General features: G+C 45.6%; 1 pseudogene; it reads right to left on the reverse strand.

Moving 5' to 3' along the window:
* Positions 1–8130, reverse strand: part of LOC141271660 (cingulin-like) — a 92750-nt pseudogene extending 84620 nt beyond the window's left edge.
* Positions 8131–11292: the final 3162 nt, after the last annotated feature.

Consider the following 11292-nt stretch of genomic DNA (forward strand, 5'->3'; position numbering starts at 1 on the left):
TGAATTCCACCGGGTAGGCACATCGCATTTTAGCCGGTGAAGTGGCAGGCCCAACGACTTCTGTAGAGATGTAAGTCGCTGAGCTGCGGGATGCGAACGGCGGAAGTGAGCACACAGCGACCGTGCCCTCTGCAGAAGGCCATCTAGTCTGGGATAGTGGGCTAAAAATTGCTGGACAACCAGGTTCAACACGTGAGCCATACAAGGCACGTGTGTGACATTGCCCCGGCGAAGGGCCGCACCCAGGTTTGCAGCATTGTCGCACACGGCCTTCCCTGGTTTCAGGTCCAGTGGAGACAACCATTCATGAAATTGGTTCTCCAGAGCTGACCACAACTCCTCAGCTGTGTGACTCACATTTCCCAGACATTTCAATGTAAAAACCGCCTGATGACGTTGAGCCCTACTGCCAGCATAGTAAGGAGGTGTGCAGGATCCCTTCTGCGCAGTTAGAAAGCTTGTGGCATGACCAGACAGGCTTTGGGTGCAGGTGGAAGACCGAGAGGAGGTTGAGGAGGCAAAAGCAGTGGAGGAACTTTGACATAAAGAGGATTGACGCACAACTCGTGGGGACGGCAAGACTTGGACAGCAGCCCCTTGTCCTGCTGTCACCATAGTTACCCAGTGCCCAGTCAGCGACATGTAACGCCCCTGTCCATGCCTACTCGTCCAAGTGTCTGTGGTGAAATGCACCCTGTCACACACAGAGTTTCTCAAAGAAGCGGTGATGTTGTGTGCGACATGCTGGTGGAGCGCAGGCACACCTTTCTTTGAGAAGTAGTGCCGACTGGGCATCTGGTACTGGGGCACTGCGACGGACATAAGGTCTCGAAAATCCTCTGTGTCCACCAGGCGGAAAGGCAGCATTTCTGTAGCCAAGAGCTTGCAGATGGTGAAATTCAACCTCTTAGCTTTCTCATGGCTAGGAGGAAATGGTCTTTTACTTGTCCACATCTGAGGGACCGAGGGCTGGCTATTGTGCTTAGACGGGGTTGATAAGGGTGTCCCCGGCAAACTGCCGGTCTGTGAGGAAGATGCAGGCGGACATGTTAGGTTGCCTTGATCCAAAGGTGGTGCTATCGATGTCGGACAGCGCTCAACACCAGCTGGTGTTACCACCTCCAAAGAAAATGATGACCTGCCAATCACGCTGGCTGTTGCGGGTAAAGAGGTGGCAGGTCTGCGCCCCAAAACAGGTGTGACTGCTGTCCCCCCAGTCACAGAGGATGAAGAGGCCGCGGATGCACAAGATATGGCAGACGGTGATTGGCCCGGCCGGCTAGGCCGCATTGTAGCACACTGAGCTTCCCACTGCAACTTATGCTTCATGTCCATGTGCCGGTTCATGCATGAAGTACTCAAACTATGTATTTTTTGGCCTCTACTTAGCTTTTGCTGACAAATGTTACAGATAACACGAGTTGGGTCATCTTTATCGATCTGAAAAAATGCCCAGGCTATGCAAGGCTTAGCACCCATGCGACCTGAAGAGCCACCACGACTTGTGGTGAGAGGCAGAGTTGTGTTTGAGGATGCAGTTGTTGACGTGCTTCCAGTACTACGTCTCTGTCCAGGAAGGCGCAACCTGACCTCGTCGTCACTAGCATCTTCCTCCACCTCCTCTGCTGACCTCATCTCTTGGCTGACTGTGGGTTGACAGTAAGTGGGATCTGCGACCTCATCATCATCACCCTGTGCGTTATCACACCCGTCGTCCTCAGAGCCAACCTGTTCCTGCCCTGACAAAAAACTAAAGTTGTCGCTCCAATCAGGTATTTGAGTCTTATCATCGTCTTCCTCATTGTCTCCACCAACAGGAGTTACAGTTTGGGAATGAGGGTCTACATTATGGTCAGAACCTTCTGCGTCTGGTCCTGGATCCGACTCATAAAGATTCTGGGCATCAGTGCAGATCATTTCCTCGTCTGGATTCACAGAAGCGCTGGAGTCGACCTCTGATTCCCAGGCTATAGTATGAGTAAACAGCTCTGCAGACTCAACCATCTGTTCTACCTCATACTCAGACGGGCAGCTGGAGATTTGGGAGCTGTGAGGAAGCAAGTGCGATTTGGGTGACACCTTTGAGGACTGGAGTATTTGTGATGTTGAAGTTGATGTGGAGGAGAGCCCACTTAAAGGAGCACTTGATATCCGTTGAAGCACCTGCTGTTTTTGTGCCTCATCTGGAATTTGTAGCGATTGGCGTGGCCGTAAGAAAGGGATCTTATCACATTGTCCGCTAAAAGAAGTAGACATTTTAGTTTGGCTGGAAGATGGTCTTTCTTCTGCACCTACCCCACGGACACAACCTTTTTTCCCCTTCCCAACACGCCTATTCCCCTTTCCACCAGCAGCAGGCCTTTTTCCACTCATTTTGGTGGTTAACTAATTCACAACTCTGGAGTTGTTTGCACAAAAAAACAATGGATGGTAACCGAGCAGAGCTGAGTGGCCAAACTGTGGTATTAGGCCAAAACTATTGGCTGGGCTAGATGCAGAAAAAAATTATTTTTAATTTGCAACCTGATGGAGGTCAGTATAGATGGACTAATAGAACAAGTCCCACACGCTGCTAGAAGCCCAAATATTTTTTCAGAGATAAATGAAGAAAAAAATTATTTTTAATTTGCAACCTGATGGGGGTCAGTATAGATGGACTAATAGACCAAGTCCCACACACTGCTAGAAGCCCAAATATTTTTTCAGAGCTAGATGCAGAAAAAAATTATTTTTAATTTGCAACCTGATGGAGGTCAGTATAGATGGAATAATAGACCAAGTCCCACACACTGCTAGAAGCCCAAATATTTTTTCAGAGCTAGATGCAGAAAAAAATTATTTTTAATTTGCAACCTGATGGAGGTCAGTATAGATGGACTAATAGACCAAGTCCCACACACCGCTAGAAGCCCAAATATTTTTTCAGAGCTAGATGCAGAAAATTTTTTTATTCAATTTGCAACCTGATGGAGGTCAGTATAGATGGACTAATAGACCAAGTCCCACACACTGCTAGAAGCCCAAATATTTTTTCAGAGCTAGATGCAGAAAAAAATTATTTTTAATTTGCAACCTGATGGAGGTCAGTATAGATGGACTAATAGAACAAGTCCCACACGCTGCTAGAAGCCCAAATATTTTTTCAGAGATAAATGAAGAAAAAAATTATTTTTAATTTGCAACCTGATGGAGGTCAGTATAGATGGACTAATAGACCAAGTCCCACACACTGCTAGAAGCCCAAATATTTTTTCAGAGCTAGATGCAGAAAAAAATGATTTTTAATTTGCAACCTGATGGAGGTCAGTATAGATGGACTAATAGACCAAGTCCCACACACTGCTAGAAGCCCAAATATTTTTTCAGAGCTAGATGCAGAAAAAAATTATTTTTAATTTGCAACCTGATGGAGGTCAGTATAGATGGACTAATAGACCAAGTCCCACACACCGCTAGAAGCCCAATTATTTTTACAGAGCTAGATGCAGAAATTTTTTTTATTCAATTTGCAACCTGATGGAGGTCAGTATAGATGGACTAATAGACCAAGTCCCACACACTGCTAGAAGCCCAAATATTTTTTCAGAGCTAGATGCAGAGAAAAATTATTTTTAATTTGCAACCTGATGGAGGTCAGTATAGATGGACTAATAGAACAAGTCCCACACGCTGCTAGAAGCCCAAATATTTTTTCAGAGATAAATGAAGAAAAAAATTATTTTTAATTTGCAACCTGATGGAGGTCAGTATAGATGGACTAATAGACCAAGTCCCACACACTGCTAGAAGCCCAAATATTTTTTCAGAGCTAGATGCAGAAAAAAATTATTTTTAATTTGCAACCTGATGGAGGTCAGTATAGATGGACTAATAGACCAAGTCCCACACACTGCTAGAAGCCCAAATATTTTTTCAGAGCTAGATGCAGAAAAAAATTATTTTTAATTTGCAACCTGATGGAGGTCAGTATAGATGGACTAATAGACCAAGTCCCACACACCGCTAGAAGCCCAAATATTTTTTCAGAGCTAGATGCAGAAAAAAATTATATTCAGTTTGCAACCTGATGGAGGTCAGTATAGATGGACTAATAGAATGATGCTATGCCCAAAAGATTTTACTTCACTAGGTGCAGTAAAAAAATTGGTATTCTATACACAGGTGGTATATCTTGCAACACAGATAGGCTACTCCACTGACTAACACACTCTGCAATAGGCCAAAAAGGATTAGCTTTGCTAGATTCAGCCAAATGCTGTGAAAAAAACTTGCACAGCACTGGCACAGACCTGCCTGGCAAAAACTGATAGGAACTGATGTAACCTAGTCCTGAAAAGGACTCCAATTACAATTAGTCTTTACTCCCACAATCTATCTATTTAAGAGCACAGACCTGCCTGATAAAAGTCGTAGGAAATGCTGTAACCTAGTCCTTAAAAGGACTGCAATCACAACTATTCCCTACTCCCAAGCTATCTGTATATTTGTGCGAAAATTGGCTTGAAATTAACAAGGTATAGCGCACACAGCAACAGCGGTGCCGTCTAACACGCAGCTGCAGCAGTGAGAAAATGGTGGCGACGGGGAAAATGGCTTGGTCTTATAGGGCAAGGACATGTGACATACACTGCCAATCACACATGCCCTTGCTTGTGTGAAAAAAAGCACTTCGCTCCGTGTGTGCGCTGCTGATAGGCTGACAGATTGCACCTCCCCACTGCAAATGCGGGAAAGAGAAAAAAAAATGGAGATCTTCATTGTTCCTGCAGAGATCCATCCCCTGCCCCTCCCCCCGCCCCGCTGTACACTCAAACTGCGTATTAACATTAATTTTCATCATTACTGAGAAAATATCCAGTTATGATTTTGGTGCACGAACAGTTATCGAACATAACCTCGAACAGCCGAATTTTTCTCAAATTGTTCGTGTTCGCCGACCGGCTCGAACACCGCCCAAAACAGCTCGAATTTGAGATTGGCGAACAGTTCGAGTAGAACAACGCTCATCTCTAATTATAAACTGCTGATAACATAGTCCATCTCAGTGACTCACAGGAATGTTACACATGTAATATCCTAAAGCCTTTCCAGTGGCAGAAATGCCCGCTCGGCTTCAGATACAGAATTCAGCAAGGTAACAGCATCATGTTCATATAAAGCACCATTTTACCTTTGCCGGGTCTTGGCTGCTTCTATCAGCTCTGTTCTACCAAAGCTGTGGTTTAAGGCTCACCAGACATGGTCTCCAGGTCACGTGCCTTCCAGAGCTAATGGTGTCCCAGACACATGGATCAGGTCTCTTGCCCCCCCCCCCGTGTTTCAAAACTACCCGGATATATATATCCCTCTGTGCGCACAGGACCTGTGATGATGTCACAGTCATGTGATCAGTCACCTGAAGGGGAGGTACGTGGTCAGCCAGAACACACCCCCTGGACATTTTAGCAATGCTGCAAGCTGCTGCATTACATATCCTCCCCCTCTTGTTCAAGCCCATGGTATTGAACACATAATATACACAATCGCATTATAACCCAAGGTTCACACAGAGTCTTTGTACTTGACATTTGCGCTGCTCAGCCCCCGGAACATTAGTCATCAACATTAGCCCATTCCTTAGGAGCCTACTCTCCGTCATTGTCACCAATTTCGTCAAGTCACATTTCCGAGTCGTAACCTTGTCAGACCTCCCATGCTCCCAGCGGTCAATACAGCAGTACGACTCACTTGCCCTTGTATCTAAGGTCAGGTCCGACTCCGTACTGTCTCGTACTCTATTGGGTTGTTTGCATGGGCCTCTCAGGCCTGATTTACTGGAGGACTCACTACGTCTAAACCCATGCCCACTATCCTCAGGACATCTTGAAAGGTCGCTAACTTCTGCTGTGGCTGTTCTATTATTTAGAGGGCCCTTTCTCTGTCTGGTCTTACAATTTATAGACGGCTGCCATCTTTGGCTGCTCAGGAGACGCTGTCTTTCCATTTGCAGTCTGATGAGATTCAACTGCTCTACCTCTCGCAGGTAGGTCACTCGGTACTCCATCAGCATTTGTATATATGCATGATTTTCTTCCGTGCCTACAGCAGAGAATGACACCATGCCATCTTCATCCAGTATCCAGTCCTGATGATCACGTGGACTGCTTATTTTTATCACACCAGACTTCTTTACCATCATTTGCATGGCTCGGCCTTTTCTCACAATGAGCTTTCTTACCAGAGCATGAGGCACCCTGATGACTTCTTCCAGCAGACTTTGAGCTTTTCTCATAAGCTCCAGTTGTCTAATGGCTTGTTCCGTTTTCAACTGGACAATCTGCTTCGTGCGAACACATCGCCAGTGCATGTCACTTAGGATAGCCACCCTCTTCACTGTGACTTTGGTTGTGGTCAGGACCACCAGCTGTTTAGCTTCTGAGGTCGAGTACACCTTACAGGCTCCCACAGCCTTCTTAAACTCTTCATGCACGGACTCGCTGGTGCATTCTTCTCTCAAATCTTCGGGTACATCTTTATGAGGCACTTGTACCGAGAAGTTTCTGTCTCACCAGTGGTCTCCAAACGATCATCTGGCTCAGGTTTCAGAGACAACTGACTTTCAGCTTCTTCACCCTGTATGCTTCCCCTGAGCTGACTCACAGCTATGAACTCAAGAATTCTCCTCAGGTCCACCTTCTCATGGTATAAAGGATTAAGGGCAACTTGTTTGCCCTTTCCCTTCTCCAAGGTGGCCTCGTTCACTGATTGGTACTTTGCCAGGCGACCTTTGAACTCAAAAACTTCTTCCTTTAACTCAGCTACTCGCCTCTCAGCAACCCATCTCTGAAGCTTTTCCTGCTTCAACTGCTCCTTTATCAGCAGAGTTCTCTCAGACCTCTCTGTCTCCAATGTGCCCACTCGGCTCTCGACAGCCAATCTCTCAAGCTTCTTTTACTTCAAATGGGCCTGTAGCGTCTCCTTGAGCTCCTTGATCTCGGCTCTTACAGCGACCATATCATCCAAGCTCGCATTATTCGAGGTGATATTTGCTTCATACCTCCCTTCTCCAGTGGCAAATTCCTTACCCTGGTCTATGGCTTCTCCGATAGTCTCCTCCATCTTTTTCCACTCAGCTTCCATCCTGCCGATTCTATCCTTAAGGCACGTCTCTGCCCTCTGGAGATCATCAAAGAACATCTTCAGCTCCTTCACATGAGCTTCCAGTCCTAGGATCTTCCTGCGGAGATCATCATTCTCATCACGGGTGCCCTGCAGAGTGGTCTCAATCACTTGGCACATGTGCTCTGCATCAGCCTTATCATCCTCTAGTTTTTTCTAAACCTTGAGGAGATCCTTACAATCTCTCTTGGTTTGTTGCAGTTCCCTCACGTGTTCATCATACTCCTTCATGGATTCACACAGCTCCCAGTTGAACTGTTTGCGCAGTTGTTCTAAGTGTTGTTCATGTCCACAAATTTTGTCCTTCAGCGCCCCTTTTAAGGCAGACAGCTCCCTATCCCTCTGGTGTAGACCCACGTCCAGCCTTTGCTTCTCCTGCATCAGCTGCTTCACCTGCTCCTGAAATCTATGCACTTCCTTTCTTGTGACCTCTGCTTTCTCCACATCCACAGAGCCTTTCTTCACTTGGTTCAGCTCTGACTGCACCAGGGAGAAACAATTTTTCATCTTGTTCAGCTTATCTTCAGACTCCTCTTTCTCAAGCTTCAACTGCAAAACCTCCTCCATGGTTTTGCAGAGGTCCTCTTTATTTTTCTGGAACTTTTCCTTCCATTGGTTGATTTCCGCGCTGCTTTCCTCCGGTTTTCGCTGCAAGATCCTCACAACCTAGTTTATTTTCTGCTGTTCAGACTCCAGGCTCAGCTGGTCCTTGGATACTTTCTCGATGTTTTTCCTTAGTTGCTGCATGTCACTCTGATAGTGCTGCCTGACAGGCTCCAGCTCTTGGTCATGATTGGCCACCTCCACTTTCAGCGCCCTTTTCAGGGCTGTCGGTTCCTTATCATTTTGTCTCAGTAGATCATCCTGCTTGTACCAAATCTGCAGAACTGAATCCAACTCTTCCTGTTGATCTTCTTTGTTGTCTGATACTGTACCGGAGGTTGCTGCTGGCAACGTCACCTCCTCTTCCATCTTGATCTCCTCTGCTTCTAAAGGAGGATCCACACCCGGAATAAAGGCACACAGCATTGAATTTTCTTTATTTACCCTTTCAGCAAAGGCTACAGGAGCAACTTTTTTGTGGCCCTTGCTCTTTCGACGACGAGAGGGGGACTTTCTCACCTCGTTTAACTCCTCCTAACTGAACTCTCTTTCTACTTTCGTAGTGTCACCATCAGCTGGGGGGTCGATGTCACTCCCCATGGTGTTGTAGACCAACAAGTCACCTCCCACTTTGATGTCAACCCTTTATACTGGAGCTACTCAGTTATCAACTGTCGAATTGTCATTTTTAGGCGGTACCAACACACGACCAGTACCAATTCTGGCTTTGTATGCTCCACCCCCTTTTGAGACTCTGCCCTCTTTTGGACAACCATACCTGTAGGGGGTACTTTAAAAAAAAAAAAACGCAATAGTCTTATGACCCAGTTCACAACACCTCTTACGACCTCCCTGGGCACTCTGGAATAGTACCGGCGCCACAGGAGAACTCAAGGAATGGACCGCTGCCACCATTCTGTAAGGGGACCACCACTCCTGCCGTTCCTGTACCATGTCCTGTTGTCGTTTCTCAAATACCTGCTGTTCTTTCTCAAACACCTGCTGTTGCGCTTTTGACAGGCACCTTAATCGCTCAATAGCTTCAGTCTCATTTGCTGCTCCCTTCACAGCCATCTTTATCAACTCCTGCATTTCTTCAGGACACTCTATTTTGCTGAAGAGCATTTGCACCCGGTCATCAAACCACTTCTCAATTTTGTCTGGGGATACTGCTCCATTCGTAGCCAATCATGGTGCGCTGCTCACACCACTCTCCCCGGAAAAATTTTCGTGGCCCCATCAAGCCACAGCAAACTAGGTTTGAGTGAGACGACAATTTTCGTAACCCCGCTGAGTTACAGCCAGATGCTTTAATCTTCGTGGCCCCGCCGAGCCACAGCAAACCAGGTTTGAGTGCAACAACAATTTTCGTAACCCCGCCGAGTTACAGCCAGATGCTTGCATCCACGTTCGTCGTCCTGTGCCGTTACCCCTTGCAATGAGGCTGCAGTTGCCCGCATTTTCTAACCAATTGTGAGGTAGCGTTAATGATCATGTTGAGGAGCACTCACTTCACCGGGTCAATTAAAGCACACATTCAGCGTTTTCCGGTAATATGAAGTCCAGCAGTTTATTACACATCATAAACTGCTTATAACATAGTCCATCTCAGTGACTGACAGGAATGTTACACATGTAATATCCTAAAGCCTTTCCAGTGGCAGCTATGCCCGCTCAGCTTCAGATACAGACTTCAGCAAGGTAACAACATCATGTCCTTATAAAGCACCGTTTTACCTTTGCCGGGACTTGGCTGCTTCTATCAGCTCTGTTCTGCCAAAGCTTTGGTTTAAGGCTCACCAGACGTGGTCTCCAGGCCATGTGCCTTCCAGGGCTAATGGTGTCCTAGACACAGGGATCAGGTCTCTTGCCCCCCCCCCGTGTTTCAAAATTACCCGGATATGTATATCCCTCTGTGCGCACAGGACCTGTAATGATGTCACAGTCATGTGATCAGTCACCTGAAGGGGAGGTACGTGGTCAGCCAGAACACACCCCATGGACATTTTAGTAATGCAGCAAGCCGCTGCATTACAAGGTGTATAAGGGGAAAAAAAAATGTGAAAATTTCAGCCTTCCATGCATATGCCATAAGGGTCCACTGGTGCACGGAAAGCCTTGGTAGCAAATCCAGGAATGAGAAGCAGTAAGAAGTAGATTAGAAAAACTCCAGCAACTTCTCCGTATCCATCACAAGAGATGTAAAGTTAAGCTCATAATGATTAAGAACCCCTGTTTGATTCAAAACTAGTGTTGAGCGATATCTTCTGATATCGGGAAATATCGGATCAGATTGGATCGGACCGATACCCAAAAAGTATCGGATATCGCCGATTCCGATACCGGAAACCAATGCAAGTCAATGGGACACAAATATCGGAATAAAAATAAACCCTTTTTTTCCTTGTAGGTTAATTCTACATGAAGAAAAACAATAAATAGGAGACTGCCGAAGCAAAAAACAACGATCACATGGCCATGATATGAAAAGCGTATATAAACTTTATTCAAACATTTATTTGCATACAGAAAAATAGAGCAGAATGTCAGAAAGACAAATGGGTACCAAATCACCATACAATTAATAAAAGCATGAATAAAAACAAGCAAGTAACACATACGATGCAGGTGTCACGTATCACCACTGATTTCCTCTCTATTATTAAGTATTAAGAGTCCATAGCAAATATATGAAGAGGGACACCCCGAGGAAAAACAATATATATTATAAGTAGCCATATCCCAAGGTGAACATTACATATCCTTATGGTCTCACATAGTCAGCAATTTAAACATAATTACCTAGGTGGGAGGCTGAGAACCCGCACGATGCGTGCTTCCCCGACGCGCGTTTCGGCGCTGTTGCCTTTCTCAAGGGGAAACAACTAAGAATAATGTAGAATGTATTGGGGGAGGTGGAGGAGACAATATAGGCATACAGTCATAGCCAAAAGTTTTGAGAATGACACCAAAATTATATTTTCACATGATCTGCTGGCCTCTGGTTTTTATTAGTGTTTGCCCAATGTTTATATCACATACAGAAATATAATTGCAATCATATTATGAGTACCAATAGGTTATATTGACAGTTAGAATGAGTTAATGCAGCAAGACAATATTTGCAGTGTTGCCCCTTCTTCTTCAAGACCTCTGTAATTCTCCCTGGCATGCTCTCAGTCAACTTTTGGACCAAATCCTGACTGATAGCAGTCCATTCTTGCATAATCAATGCTTGCATTTTGCCAGAATTTGTTGGTTTTTGTTTGTCCTCCCGTCTCTTGATGATTGACCACAAGTTCTCAATGGGAATAAGATCTGGGGAGTTTCCAGGCCATGGACCCAAAATCTCTATGTTTTGTTCCATGAGCCATTTAGTTATCACCTTTGCTTTATGGCATGGTGCTCCATCATGCTGGAAAAGGCATTGTTGGGCGCCAAACTGCTCTTGGACGGTTGGGAGAAGTTGCTCTTGGAGGACATTCTGGTACCATTCTTTATTCATGGCTGTGTTTTTAGGCAAGACTGTGA

The sequence above is a fragment of the Phyllobates terribilis genome, unplaced genomic scaffold (assembly GCF_046119375.1).
Source record: "Phyllobates terribilis strain yellow unplaced genomic scaffold, ASM4611937v1 Scaffold_5__5_contigs__length_657084704, whole genome shotgun sequence".
In the NCBI taxonomy this organism is placed as follows: Eukaryota; Metazoa; Chordata; class Amphibia; order Anura; family Dendrobatidae; genus Phyllobates; species Phyllobates terribilis.